The following is a 16247-nucleotide window of genomic DNA, read 5'->3' on the forward strand; positions in this document are numbered from 1 at the left end:
GACTGCCCGAGCATTGTGGCAGAGGCAGCCCTGAAGACCCTTGCCCTCTAAGTGGCCTTTTGGCTTGGGGGATTGGGTATGTAAAGTGGCCACCCTAGCATGGCAAAGGGGGTCAAAAGACCCTTATCGTCCTAAGGAGCTTTTTGGTTCCAGGGGGATGGGGAGGAACGGGACCCTTTCCCCTTTAGTAAGGGTCCAAAGGCCTAAGCCCCTAGCACTGTTTTCTCACGGCACTGGGTGACTTGGAGCACCGCACCTCAGGCTAAAAAAAAAAATTATTACCAAGACTGGATAGGGTGACAATATTCAAATATGGAAGTGATTATAGAGACAACCCCCTGCACCCCACACCTGATTGCTTTTGATGTTATATATTTTCTATTTGTTTGCTAAAACATGAAAGTTCTAAAGCAAAATAGGTAAAAAAAAACGAACTACAGCATGATCCAGAAAGAGAGTATATTTCTAAAAAAAAAAGAAAAAAATGCTTAATCGAAAGCATTACACATCTAAATGCTCAAAGAATTGGTTGTAAACTTGCAATTTATTTTAAGTGTTTTGCATACAACAGTGTAGTTATCTTGTTACATTGCATAGAATGAAACACTGGGCTAGGTAAAGCACATACCACTTATTGGTGGATCGCAATCACGCTACCATTGGAGATTTACATCGTATGATATGTCCTGACAAAATGAATATTAAAATGATATGCTATTGCACTCAAATGCACCGTTCAAAGAACAATATAAGCTGGCTGTTTCATGGTCACCAATCTCCTTACAGACCAAAGTATCTGCCATACACAGAAGCCAGGATCTGTGTAATGCCCGTGCACTGCACATTCTGACGTCACGGGCAGACACAATCGGCCAGCAATGAAATTGGAATACAGTACTGGCTTCACGCAGGTGCAGCAATTCTTTGCGCGCTGATTGGTCGCTTGTGCTCAAGTGATGTCACTGAGGCGGATCCGCCGGTGTCTCTCTGTCCCTGTGTTCTCATTGTGCACCTGCCCGTCTCTGTGGGTGACGCGCTGCGCGGGTACAACTTGGACTTAATCTCTGTCTCGTATTATTCTTGCGGCGCACACAGGTAAATGACTGGTTTAGTGTTGGGGTGTAGTGCTTGTGGAAGTTGGGGTGTAAGAGGGCAGTGGCCGCTGCTCCTTCAGTCTGACGTTTCCCTGGAGAGGTGCGTGAACGCGCCCTGTCATTGTGTGTGAGAGGTGCCTGCTGCAGACACCAGAGTGCATGTAATAGCTTCCATATTTACCCACTAGTGCCCTGGAAGGAGTGGGGTTACACAGAGGGCGTTCTTAGTATTTCTTGTCTCGTTAAAACACTAGTACATACAGACGATTTCAGATGGCTAGTTGCCAACATAACATAATTTCTATGAACATTTTACATTATGGCATTGGTTATGTTGTTTGAATATACCTTCTCATCAGGGCATACTCACTAATATTAGTTATAATGTTCTGCACTTTTACTAGCCTTCTTCAATAGACATTGTATTCTAAAACTTAGTGAACAAAAACAACCAATGAAAATGGCATTAATTATACAGAATAAGAAAAATTGTGCTATTGGTCAATATTGGAATATTGTCATTTCAAGGGGACAAACCTTTAAATATTATGACCTCTAAATTAGTAACAATTGGCAACTTATGCACATATCTTTCCTAAAGAAGTCCCTTAATATCTTGCAGTAAGCAAGGCCCATTAAATGAAGGTTCCCACCAACAACCTTAAGCAGATTAATTTACTTAAGTGACTCATCTGTAATAAGATGAGGAAAACTGTACCTGACATACATAGAAATTGTTAGTATACAATACATGGTTTTTAGGTACTTCTCAAGATTTGACTGTCATCTCAAGATGACTCAGCCCAGAGTTCATTACTCAATGATTTTCAGATGATTTAATGACATACCTGCATAGTTCACCCATGTGACATGCTCTATTTAATTCAGACATTCTGTGCATTTTGGCTTTAGGAGTGCAGTTTCAAAATAAATTGATCTGACATTGATATTGTAGGTCATATATTGTACGGTCATCATGTTTAGAAACTTTATAATTATGTACATGAACCTATTTGCTTATGGGCACTGATATTTTGCACTTCATCATTTTCTCAGTTGTCATAGCTCTGTGTTTAAACTTTAAAGTGGCAGAGTACCTAGAAAATAATCCCTTGTGTTGTCTGGATTAGGATTGAACGATCTTAGTCTCTATTTAAGATGTAATAAAGCTTGTTTATGTTTAGGATTACAGTGCATATTTTGTACATGGTAGATGCGATATTCCAGTATGTATGTTTGCTTTGTGTAACATTTAGAACTTTTATATTTAGTACTTTGTGCTGTGTAACGGAAATAATAATGTATAACATTGTATGTACAAAAACAAATCACTGCCACAGATAAACATGCCCAGCAGAGTAATGTGATATGATTTATTGTTTTTAGCTTTATATTAATGACGGAAGTGTTACAGAGACAATGCAGCATTAATCACATTACATGCAAATTGATATTTTTATTAGGCACATGAATTTAAAGGGTTTCATAAAATAAAAGTGGCCCAGACATTTTGATGTTTGTTGAAATTGCTTGTACCTTACAGTATTTTGTTGAATTCTTTTTCTTTCATTTTCTTTTCAATGGCTTTCATTGCATAATTGTTAAATGGCAGCTTGTTGCCACACGGGATTGTGAGGTTTAATTTGGATAGTCCAGTTTACAGAAACATGTGACTATACTGATTACATAGCTAAGTATCCTGTCACTAAACTAAAAACGATAAGAATACATGTTTATTTTGGGTATTACATGTCCATAAATAAAAATAGGATTTAATCTATATTTGCATAACTAAATATTATTTTCTTGTAGATGAGGCTTCCAATTTAAGGTAAATACTGCATTAGAATTTGGCAGTATAATAAACAGGAAGGATTTTGATCCACATGATGTACATTATGTACACTAGTCAAAACATAACGTGCAAGTTATAAATTTGCAGTCTAGCTGTGTGTTTTGTTTTGTTTTTAAATAGAAAATTGGCTCTTCAAAAATAGCAAGAGCAATGCTATGAACTGCAGTTTAACTTTGCTGTGGATTAAGCATCTTCTGTGAAACTTAAAAAAATATTTAATAAAGATCCTCCTAGAAAAGTGACGTGACACTTCACAAGCAAAGGCGGAACTAGTGTATTGGATGGGTGTACAGCTTCTATGGTGTCTGCAGCCGGGAGGGGCCTGTGTTCATTATCACAGCCTCATCTGTATATGCGTTTTTGTACACCAGGGAGGTTATGGCCAATCCCTTCCTGTGGATGCAGTGCATCATGTGCATATGGGCCTTTACAATATTTTACGGTTTTAAAGCTTGCTAAATTAGGGCAGGAAGCACACTTGTAAGTGCTCTTCTATCAATGTAGTACCGTGTAAAATGATAATTGTGACATATAAAATAAAGACAGTATCAATGTCCCCAAGTACTCACATGACTTAAGGTGTGAAGACGCAAGAATGAGCAACATTTTAAGAGATTAATGTAAAAGTTTTGGTTCAATAAAGGTACAGCTCTAAATTGATAGTAGGCAGAACTTTGTAGTGAAATTTTTACTTTTTCTGCCTTGTGTGTTCTCCCTTCTAAGTATCCCGCTATTGACTGCACAAAGCATGTATGGAGGAACTTCTCAAATGCAGAAGGCCATCTAGGTCAGCGTGAGTTGGTCAAATAAGAGCATTTTAAAGAAAATGAATGTGCTGTGTACACTAGTAAATGACCTTTTACAGGCTCCTTGGTGTGCTTTATTTCTAATGTAAAAATGACCTGCAAGTTCATACAACACATGGTGCTTAAGTATTAGTTTATACACCTGGCTGGTCCTTTGTACAGATCCAGCCCCTGTGTCTTGTACTTCCCACACCTCTTACATTGTAATCTCTAGCCTCCTCTTACATTGTAAGCTCATAGTCTTGACACCTATTGCTTCATAGTTTTGTCACTTTATTATTGCTCATAGTTTGTTCAAATTGTTCTCTCTTACTGTGTGTATATATGTGTGTGTATATGTGTGTGTGTGTGTGTGTGTTTGTATAATATACACATCTAATATATAAATGCTTAGTGGCGTCTGTGTGTGTGTGGAAAAAAACCCCCAAGTTGCAGCGCCACCTGCTGGGCAGAGTTATACAATGACCTACTAAATTCTTAGTGTGTGTGGGAAACAAATTTCAAAAAGGGCTGAAATTTGGTAGGGCTCAAACTCATTTTCGGGAGGTAATTTTACCTCATGAACACACATTAAAAAGGGCGCTTGCGTCGGGAAGTAACGATCTTCCCCTGAGGAGTCCTGGGCTAGGCCCAAATGCATGACAAGAACCTTTTTAAGACCTTAAGTATCTTGATTTGACTAGAATGCATGAGTATCATGCACGAGTTAACTTGTGTGTGTGTGTGTGTGTGTATATATATATATATATATAATTACGCAGAATTTGTTCATACCTGCCAACAGTCGTGTTTTTAACAGGAAAATCCCAAATTCCAGAAGTAAAAACGATGTTTCCTGCTGGAAAAAGTATGTTGACATGCGGGGCAGATTTTGGTTTGGATGGATCTTTGTTCTGTAAATGACAAAGGGCTGATACTGGTGTCCTAAATGTTGTGTTAGGCTTAAGCTGGGTGCACACTGAAATATTGTTCAGACCGACGTGTTATCTCAAACGATTATACCTACGACTGAAGGTCCTATCAGTCTGACGATTCATGCATACACACTGACACGATTTACCTTCAGATTTGTGCTCTTCATCTGGTCGTTTGTCTGGTCCTCTAGTCTGGAGAATGACAGCACAATATTAATTCATTCACTACTGTCACTTTGTCACACTGATTAAAACCGCCTTCTGTGACTCTGAAACGAAATATTCTGTCTCAGAACGAACAAATGAATTATTCCTGCTACAGCACTCTCTACATTTATTCACTTTGACATTCAGTGCTAACATCGGCTGAAAAGAGCCTGACTCTGTAAACTCTATGGGGATCGTCAGCATGACTGCATACACACTGCATGGTCGTTAGGTGATTGATCGGAAAAAATTGAACGCTACGACCAACCAAATGAGGCGGTAATCGACTATTTGGGCAGACTTTCGACCATCGTGTCACTACCCACACTGACCCGACTTTCGAACGAGCGGTCGTATGTCAGCTGGTTGAGCCAATCATTGGACAAAAACCCTGTAGTGTGTACCTAGCTTTACTTATAGATTTGCTTCTGCCAACATAATTGTTAATATAATTTCTGCTGAGGCTTTGTTTGCTGTGTAATTGTACACTATGGAAAATTGACCAAGCCCTTTAATCTGTTTTAGATAATGGCTGTCTCTTGGCAGCTAAGATTCTCATGCCTATCTTTTTATATAAATGTTTAGGATGCATTATCTTCCTCTCAATCTGCTTGGCAGAATGTGCTTTGTATATTGAGTGCTGGCTCAAAAATGTTAGTGAAGTGAGTGTTTAGAGGGCATCAGTTATCACAATCAGGTTTGAGAGCCAAAATATACTTGGCTGCTAGGAACTGCTAGAATTCTTCTGCAGCATCCTCCCTCTTGCATTAAAGACATAAAAAATTAACATTACACTGGTTGAAGAAGACGTTGGTGTGTTAGGTCTTTGAAGCAATACAGTAATAATTAACCCAGCTTCTGGGACCTGAAATGTAGACTGCAGTTGCTGGAGATGGCACTCCCAACTAGTTTAAAGATGTTCTGTTGTGAAGAGAAGTGAACCTGATTGTGAATCAACTCTATTGTTTGGTATACTTAACAGCGATCAAGTTGTTTGGATTTTGATTGCCCAACTCTTAGATATTCCTGTTGCTAAGTTGACCATTCCACTTGCGTGCAGATGGTCTTCTTAACCCATCTGACCTAGCATCTGCATCTGTTGTTAAAGTAATCTGATCAGAAGCTTTCAAGGATAGTCTATGTTTCGTATGTGTTTGCTACTGCTGCTAACAAAATTTCCAGAAGTGTCTTTGACAACTGTAGCTGTTTCATGGGAATTATAGCCCACCTTGCTGTTTCTGTAGTGTGTACCAACTTTGTTTAATTGTTGGCAATACACTTGTTTGTATTTATTGGCGCTAAAAGGAAAACTGCACACAACATCTGCCCCCCACAAGTAGAACCAAATAAAGCATCTCTCCAATGGAGGTAATTTCTGTTCAGACTTCTTCTACCCGGTATGTAGAAGTTTCGTTAACCAATACCATCTTAGTGGTGTAACCCTTTAAGTTGTGGTTTTACTAGTGTGAAGGCAGGCAGTGTTTTTTTTTTTTTTTGGGGGGGGGGGGGGGGGGGGGGAAGAGATACAGCATCTTTTATGATGGAAGGAATGTTTCCCATTCACTTATGTGTCATTCCCAGAGCTATACCACACTGGAAGTATCAGCGCTGTGCTTTTATTTTTAAGCTGGAAAAATACTGTGTACCGTTATAGCTCAAAAATAGGTAAACATTGTAGCTAGTTTATAAAGGATGGCTAACATAGCATTTTTCAGTCTGTCACAATACATTTTTATAAAAATTGTTTTATGTAAGTTTTCTTCAGTATCAACTTTAGAATGTTTGTAATAAAAGGTCTGATAATCTAGTTTCAACTTATGCATGTTTTTAACTGCATTTACTATCCACTATAATACTTCTTGATTTAACAACTAATTATTTATGTACTAGATTCCAATTTGTTTTATTGCTGAGCTTAATGAAATTCACTAGAATTGTATACCTTCATGTTCATTGGAAATTCTTGGCTCCATTTGGAGATGCGAACTTATCCATAAGTTAGCTGAAATATATTACACAGAGTAACCTATGGTTCTGTGTTACAGTGAACATTCCTAGAAAATAAATGCAGAATAAACCCTACTTCCGTGTATAAGGAGTTGTTGATTAAGTAGAGAAGGTAGTGGACACATTCCTTACATACCACATGTCAATCATGTTTCTGAATTGATTAACTTTTTATGTTTGTGGCTTTTATTAACTTAGTCCAGTTATTGCATTCATGAAACTAAACCTCCATCAAAATGTTTGCTATAGTATTGGATATTTCATTATTTCACTGTTCTAAAAGGGAAGTCCACATTCAGAAAAATATTTTTCTTTTTGGGCAGATTTGTTGATCTTTGCTCTTAGATATAACAACAATATTTGCTCCTTTTTATCTGATTTTTCTTTTACTGCATCTTAAGGAAGATTAATATGCTAGTGATAAAGCCTATTGGTTTTCTGTGGAGTAAAATGAACACTTTAATAGATATTTCTATCCAAAGAGGAGTATGGCATAGTATAAGTAATTCATCATCATCATCATCATCACCATTTATTTATATAGCGCCACTAATTCCGCAGCGCTGTACAGAGAACTCATTCACATCAGTCCCTGCCCCATTGGAGCTTACAGTCTAAATTTCCTAACATATACACACACACAGACAGACCGGGAGAGACTAAGGGCAATTTGTTAGCAGCCAATTAACCTACCAGTATGTTTTTGGAGTGTGGGAGGAAACCGGAGCACCCGGAGGAAACCCACACAAACACGAGGAGAGCATACAAATTCCTCACAGATAAGGCCATGGTCGGGAATTGAACTCATGACCCCAGTGCTGTAAGGCAGAAGTGCTAACCACTTAGCCACCGTGCTGCCCAACTTAATGGTATAATTGACTAATGATGTCCAAAACTCAGCATACACGCAGGGCAGCATTGTATTAACAATTACATGTTTTGATGTTTTGTGATTATAAAAGAACATAAATGCTTGCCTAAACTCACAAAACAAATTATTCAGAGCCCTAGACATTAGTGATGCTTTGCAATGCAGTAAACAGCTGTGTATTATGGCATGTTGTTGTGCAGTCAAAACATGCCCTTAATGCTGTGTCATAATGTGTTCAAATTAAAACAATTTTTATTTCAGTCTCTGTTCAGGTTGCACACTATGGGCCCAAGTCATCAAGGCGCATATCTGCCAATTATGAACGTATCGAACGCAAAATCACATTGCACATGCCCAGAACCAGGGCATATGCCAGTAAACTCAGCCTTGTCCGCTCCATCTTCTAACGCAAAGGACGCTTACTTCAGCCTACAATTTTGTACATAGTCAATGTACAGTAGGGTTGTGCTAAACTCAAGTGCACACAGCCACGTCCGATTCAAGCTCGGAGCGTCTCAGTGTTACTTGTTTTTGTGTTTTTTCAGGACTGGTAATGTGATTGCAATTCTTTCCTTTGACTTGGATGTGAGAGCATGTACCACTAGCTTCAATTTGGTCACCAACGCTGGGCAATTAGAGGCAATGGAGGCAGCCTTGTGTCTGATATAGAAATCCCTGGAAATTCAAGACAGTTATAGCAGTAGTCATATGTGCCATCTTATTTTAAAAGGTTACCAAGTGCACACAATTGATTATAGATGTTTAATAATTGCTCCCTCTGATTATATACCTTTTTTTTTTTACACATAACATATATTGAGAACCCCTGATCTACGGAAATTATTTGAAATTTTACATTGGTTTCTTCAAAAAAACAACGGCTACATTTGATATGGGGGTCATAGGTACATTTTAAAACATACATGTGCATTAATATTCATATTGGATGTTTCCTTTCTATTTCTTAGACTTTGCGAATTGTTTCCAACTTTTATGGGCCTTTTGCATAATATTGGAAAGTTGTCACCAGGTATCAGCTGAGAGATCATGCTGTCTGTGTTTCAAGTCTATTCTAGTATTCGGCAACTGTTGTGCATTGTACTTACTGTTTTTCCCTTTGTATTCCTACTTAAAGCTCCCTTCTAAAAAGCATTAAACATTTATGAGAAGCCTATCTCATATTTGCTCTCCTACTGTGCTATGTAATTCCACCCTTGCACAGGACAGATTTTTGCCTTTTAGTTGAGAAGATAATCTATCAATTCCAATTTACTGTAACATGAGAATAACATTCCTAGAGCTCACCCCTATCAAAACGAACAGTGGCCACATTGCTGTAGATCAATATTTGTAACCATTCATTTTTAAAATTTAGTTACAATATGTGTAATTAGATGTTTAATTCAAAATGTATTTAAATATTTATTGCATACTTAAATAGTATGTATCTTGTGATGTAGAACATATAATAAAAATTTACTTTGTATTCTGTATGTGGTGTCTTTTAACTATGGGGTTAGATCTCATTATATGGCATCATCATCATTTATAGCTCCAGCAGATTCCGTAGCGCTTTACAATTTGGAACAGCCAGTAATAAAACAATACCGGTAAAATATACAGAGGGGTAAGAGGGCCCTGCTTGTAAGTTTACAGTCTATGGATCAATTATTTGATACACAAGGGTAAGTGTTGCATCATATTGCATATTAGTCCAGCTAGAATGCAAAGGTTAAAAAGTATTTAATGTGCTGTATGATCAGTTACACAACTATATTGGTCAGAGGGTTGTTGTCTTGTTTTCGCTGTGTAGAGGGTGGTAATAGGGTAACCTGAGGAGATAAATAGGATGATTGAGGATGGCATTAAACCACTTGCTGAATTGAATCTTTATTTTTAATGTTTTATAATTATATTTCTTTTATTCATGTTTAGAATAGCATGGGTACATGCGATTTTGGACAAACAGCTTTGTTGTTCTACATTTTTTAACACTTTGATTCCTGTAGAACAGTGTCTGCAAGATGCACAGTATTTATAATGGTTGATTATGTGCTTGGTTTAACAGAGCAATACCTGTTTTTCTGCCTAAATGTTGAGCTGTTCTGGAACTGAGATATACAGATGGCCTTTTGTATCCCCACTGCCCTATTATTAAAAAATAATTCCACAGAAAAAAAATTATTTTGGAAACATCAGCGTGTGCTTTGTAGATCACACTGCCCAATAAAACAACACCCCTTCCCTGTCAGAGACAGAATTGTTATGTTGCTCTCTTTCCATAAATACGTATAAACAAATTATTAGCATTTGTTTCATTTATGTTTCTATGTCAATCTGGTGTCCAGAAAAACATTGACAGCTGACACTTGAGCTTTAAGGGTATTGAAAGCAAGAGACATATCCAGTCCCTCCTGCAGCAAATTCAGAAATTGTGGGATGGTCGCAGAATCAGTATCCAAAAATCTATCTTTGCACTAGAGAATAAATATCTTCCAAATCCTCTAATAGTTATAAGAAGAGTTTTGCGTTCTAGCTTTAAGAAGTACCTGAATTACTTTGTCACAGACTGCTGAATCAACCTCTAAGACAGAGTATTTGGATTGGGATGGAGGGATCGGTCCCCGATGTAGAAGATCCGTCTGAGGTGGCAGAAGCCAAAGCTGTTCGAGGAGCTTTCTGCCAGCCACTGCACACCACGTTTGGCATGGCCAAAGAGGAAGCCCTGCTTCTCTTTTTATCTCCTGCAGAATGTGGGCAATAAGAGGAAAAGGAAGAAACACATACTGTAGTTGGAAGTTCTACAGAATTGATGAAGCATCTCTTTCTATTGTCCTGATGTCCCTGTGATGGGAATAAAATTGAGTCACCTTGGTGTTTGAGGATGTTGCCATCAAAACTATTTGAGGTATCCCATACTTTTATACTAGAAGGTAAAAAACTTTCTTGTGTAAGGTCCATTTTCCTGAATGGATTTGATATTGCCTAATCTGCTATCTTGTTTTTGCCTGCTACATGCAATGTGGAAAGGGATATCAAATTGTTTTTTGCCCACAACATAATTTTAGATACTTTTACCATCATGGTCCTGCTTCTTGTGCCACATTGGCAGTTTAAGAAAGCAACTACTGTCCAATTTATCTGAGAACTCTTTGAGATACTTGTATGTTAAGAGAGGGGTTGAAAATGCTGAATGGCATGCCATACAGCCCTCATTTTTACATGCAGATATCATTTGTTCTATAGCTACACTACTTGGACCACTTTTGTATTTAGATGAAAACCCCAACCTCTGGAGCTGGAGTCTATAGTCATCACAACCAATTATTTTTATGAAGGACATGTCATTATAGGATTTTGCCACAGCAAAAATTTCTTTGTAGCTTGATGGGTTGATTTAGGGATGTTAAATTGTGATCCCACTGATTATGTCCAATTGGAAATCTCTAATTTGCTATCTTGCCCAAGGAAAAATGCATATTGTGCATGAGAAATTTTCAAGGAGATGGCAGCACATTTTCTTATCGACACCCTTTGCTGAGACTGAAGCTGATAAGCTAGTTGCTGAATTTTGACAAGTCTTTCTTTTAATAGAGATATTATGGCCTTTGATATGTGTTTTTTGAACTTCCAAGTATTGTAGCTGTTGAGACGGCTCTAGTTGACTTTTTGTGCATGGATTATCCAGCCATGTTCCTTTGGGAAATTTATGACCTGGACTGTTCTGTATTTGGCTGTATTTGTGCTCTGATTCCTTGTTTTCTGAGAGCATCCATGCAAACTAGTCTGAATAGAAGAAGCGTGAACTGGAAATGGAGTCCCACCAAAAAAAATCTGAGGAATGATGAGCTATAGTAGGAATGTTTAGGTACGCATCTTGAAGATCCATTGAAGTAAGAAAATCCACTTTCTCTATGTAGAATGGACTGTATTCATTCCATGTAGAGATGTTTTGCAAAAAATTAATTGATTGAGATGTCTCAGATCGAGAACTGTTCATATCTGATGATTTTTCTAGGAATATTTTAAGATAAAAGCCTTTGTCTCTCTGTGTCATTGGAACAGGAGCAATTGCCTGTTTTTCTATAGTCTGTAGATTCCTGTTATGGCTTCAAGTTTACTAGAGATGATGGAAATAAGGATTTTGCTAAGATGCATTCCCTTTTTTTTTAGGATTCTGTAGAAGTTAATTTACCTCCAGTGAATTTTTGAATCATTGTGTTCAGCTTTTCTCCAAATAGAATATCTCCTACAAATGGAAGTGTTAAACACATTTTTGAATGTGAATCTTCCCCAATCTGTCCCAACCACAAGGCTCTTCTGGCTAACACTGCAGGAGACATAGTTCTAGATGAAAAGTAAATTAACTCGACAAGTTTCACACCAAAAATAAATTTATTTTGTATTAATTTTTTTTTTTTATTAACTAGTGTCTAGTTCTTTCATCTTGTGCATTCTTATATAGGTTCTCTGTCCAAACTGTAGGTGCTCTAAAACTGAAACTCCATTGGACTTAATGGGCTTTATTATCTTCCTGAAGAAATCTGTATTTCTCTTTCATCCAGTCTGGGGGACACTGCTTACCATGGGTTGTGTAGGGAGCTTGGGGAGTTGGCACCTAACTAGTTAACTTTTAGTACTGCCGACAGACCCATCCCCTTTACAATCCCCCTGCCCCCTCCTGCTCAATTTTTTTTAGGTGCTCGCGGCGTTGGGCAGTGTTTTTAAGTACTTAGTGTAATTTTATTCTTTTATTTCATTCTTTTTATTTTTTTAATCCTTTTTTTACAGGTGGCAGTGCTGGAGTGTGTTCTACTATAGAGTACACACTCACAGCAGTAGCAGCGCAGGCACTCCCCTGTCAGTTGGGAGCCAGCGGCTCTCACTGACAGGGACAGGAGGAACGGGTGTCTGAATTGGGAGTGACAAGCGGTCTCACAGGACCGCTGTCACTCCTGGAGCCTCCCCGATAACCGGCGCTGCCACTGCAGGCATAGAGCGCCGGTTATCGGATGTTTCATATGGTGGCGGCCATTTTGGATTTCGGAAGGGGCACAGAGTCGCTGCAGGCAAAAGAAGGGGGCTATACCTGGATCCCACCTCATGCATAGGAGTGGGCATCGGGTATCTTCCGCTGCCATGGAGGTCTCCACTACTCTGCCACAGAATACTTTTTATTTTTTTCTATTTGGCCACAGAGTCACTGCAGAAGCAGCATTACTGAAGGGTGGAGTTAACACATAGAGCTCCCCCTCCTTCCAGAGAGAGAGATGGTTTATACCAGTCTTCTGGCGCCAAGGAGAAACCCGGGAAGAGAGAACAAGGCTGAGGGAGCAGGCACCAGGAACTGCTGTTGGACTTCTCCCCTGTTTGGCCTATGGGCTGAGTATCTGATTTATTTAAACACATTTTCTGATATTGCTGTGTACAAGTGGGCTAGTAGATTTATATTATAGTTCTCCTACCTGCTTAAGTATTATTTTGTGTTTTAAAATATTACAAGTACAACTTTTATATTTAGATTAGTTGATTCTTATAGTTTACTCTTTTCGCTCCACACATTTATATCTCTCTCTCTAGTCTGTGTGTTTGGTGTGCCTTCTTTTATTAGAAATGTCAGATAAGGGAAAGGGCCCTATGGCAAAATATTTCACATGTTCAAAATGTCATGTAAAATTACCTTGTGGGCAGAAGGACCCGTCGGCGCTCTGCTCTGTTTGTGAAGTGGGGGTCCCCCCTGCGCAAACCCAACAGGTTTCAGCCCCTCCATTAGAGGAACTGGCCTGGGTGGCCTCCCTGACACAGTCGGTTTCCTCTTTAGCACAGATGGTTTTTCAATCCAATCAATTGTGGTCTAGTGTGGCAACTTCGGTGGCTAATAATCCAAATACACCGTTGGGCCTCCCTGCTTCCTCTGGTTCTAGGGGAACGTCTATACCAGGATCTTCCTCATTACAGACTGACCAAGCCACTGTCCCTACAGACCTGCCATGGTCCGCAGCATTTATAAAGGGTTTTGATAAACTGAACCAGTTGCTTGAATCCCCAAACATTCCGCCTGCTAGAAGAAAGCGGCCCAGATCTGATAATACTCTTATGGTCCTTTCAGATACGGAGGAGTTTTCAGAGGAAGAGGGGGAAGTTAATTCTGATCCTGACCAGGTTCTTACTTTGGGACAGGAAGAAAGCTCTAAAAGCCAATTTATTAACGATTTGGTTTTAGCAGTTAGACAAGCGTTGGACCTCCCAGAACCGGAGGATCCTACTCCTAGAGACAGAAGTCTCTTTAAGAAGGCCAAAAGAAAGGCTATCCGTTTTCTCCCTTCCGTAGAACTTAAGGATATTGCAGAAGGAGCCTGGAAACAGCCTGATAAAAGATTCACTGTTCCAAAAGGTTCTCTTCCCTGTACCCATTGCAGGAAGAGGATGTGGTTCGCTGGGAGAGCATTCCCAAAGTGGATATTCCAATAGCCCGATTGGCCAAACACACTTTATTCCCAGCCCCAGGATCTGCATCTCTGCAGGATGTAAATGACCGCAAAGTGGAATCCCAGCTGAAATCTATATTTGCGGGTTCTTCCTTTAGGCCCACATTTGCTTCAGCTTGGGTTGCTAGGGCCATGGAAGCATGGGCAGACCAGCTGACAGAGGCATTACAGGACTCTGATTTACTTCCCCTGGCTTTGCATTTGAAGGAGGCATCGGGGTACCTTTATGAGGTGGCCCAGAACACAGCGGCTATATCCTCTTCTATTCAGGCTGCCTCTATCTCAGCAAGAAGAACGTTATGGCTGAAATCCTGGGAAGGAGATGCGGAATCAAAAAAGTCCGTGGAAACTATTCCTTTTTCAGCAGCAGGTTTGTTCGGCCCGGAATTGGATACCCTGATCTCTCAGGCGACTGGAGGCAAAAGCACTTTCTTGCCAGTATTCCCTAGCAGGAGCCGGAACCCTTGGGTCAGCTCTTTTCGTCAGCCCTTTCGGGGAACCTCCTTACCTAGAGGACAGTCCTTTAGAGGCAGACAGCCCAATTCTCAAGGCTCCTCTGCCAGGGGGAGATCCTCGTTTGCAGCTAGGCGCCAGGCCTCCAAGACCCAGGAGAAGCCTGCGTCCTGATGACCACTCTATTCCGGAGGGGGCGCCAGTGGGGGGACGTCTGTCTTTGTTTCAGGAACAGTGGGCAGCGTCCTCCCAAGATCCTTGGATTCGGGGTATCATATCAGAGGGGTACAGGATAGACTTGCTGGGACCAGCCCCACATCATTTTTCCTAACTCTGCTACCCCGAGATCCATCAAGAAGGCAGGCGATACAGGATTGTGTCGCCTCTCTTCTTTCTCAAAGAGTTATCTGCAGGGTCCCAGATTTCCAGAAGGGACAGGGGTTTTATTCAAACCTGTTTCTGGTCAAGAAGCCGGACGGCTCCTTTCGTCACATCCTAAACCTAAAGGGCCTCAATGTGCACTTACGGGTGGACAAATTTCGGATGGAATCCCTAAGGTCGGTAATAAACGGCTTAGAGAAGGATCAGTTTATGGCGTCCATAGACATAAAAGACGCATACCTTCACATTCCCATTTGGATCCACCATCAGTCCCTCCTAAGATTCTCGGTGGGGTCCTTCCACTATCAGTTTCGGGCCCTCCCCTTCGGCCTCTCAACAGCGCCGAGGGTTTTCACGAAGATCATGTCAGTAATGGCAGCATGTCTTCACCTTCAGGGAGTTCAGGTCGTGCCTTATTTGGATGACCTGCTCATCAAATCCTCCACAGAAAATGGCTTACGTCATCACTTATCCCTCACCTTGGCGGTTCTCGAGGGCCATGGATGGCTAATAAATTTAAAGAAATCCCAGTTGGTTCCGTGTCAACGCATGGTTTTCCTAGGGCTCATTATGGACACCAGCCAGCCTGAAAAGTTGGGGGTGCGGTAATCCTGCACCTCCGGCTCCAGGGGCTTTGGTCGGTTCAGGAATCAGCCCTGTCAATAAACGTGCTAGAGTTGAAGGCTATTCTTTTGGCCCTCCGGGGGGCCCAGTCCCTCCTCCAGGGCCACCCTCCGACAATGCCACGGCCGTGGCATATGTCAACAGGCACAGGAGTGCAGCTGCAATGAATATTGCAGCTCAAATTCTGGTTTGGGCAGAACAGCATGTTCCAGCAATATCGGCAGTATACATTCCAGGAATAAGAAATTGGGAGGCCAACTACCTAAGTCGAAACCAGATGATGCTGGTCACTCCATCCGGAAGTTTTCCAGTCTCTGGTTCAGAGGTGGGGTCTTCCGGACATAGATCTCATGGCCTCCAGACACAACAGAAAGGTTCAGAGGTTTTGCGCAAGGGCAAGAGACCCCTTAGCGGTGGCAGTGGATGTTATGACAATGCCATGGGAGTTCAGGTTGGGATACCTGTTTCCTCCGATCCCCATGCTTCCTCGTGTACTCAGACGAGTAAGGCAGGGTGGTCTGCCAGTAATTCTAATAGCTCCCTCATG

The 16247-nt window shown here is 40.5% G+C and overlaps 1 protein-coding gene across 1 annotated transcript in view; it reads left to right on the forward strand.

Moving 5' to 3' along the window:
* Positions 1–949: 949 nt before the first annotated feature.
* The window catches only part of RAB3IP (RAB3A interacting protein), a 52257-nt gene continuing 36959 nt past the window's right edge, over positions 950–16247 (forward strand). Inside the window, exon 1 of the mRNA XM_075209519.1 lies at positions 950–1095. The gene's annotated coding sequence lies outside the window, so the exon portion shown is untranslated. The remainder of the gene's footprint in view (positions 1096–16247) is intronic.

Source organism: Mixophyes fleayi, chromosome 4 (assembly GCF_038048845.1).
Source record: "Mixophyes fleayi isolate aMixFle1 chromosome 4, aMixFle1.hap1, whole genome shotgun sequence".
Classification (NCBI taxonomy): Eukaryota; Metazoa; Chordata; class Amphibia; order Anura; family Limnodynastidae; genus Mixophyes; species Mixophyes fleayi.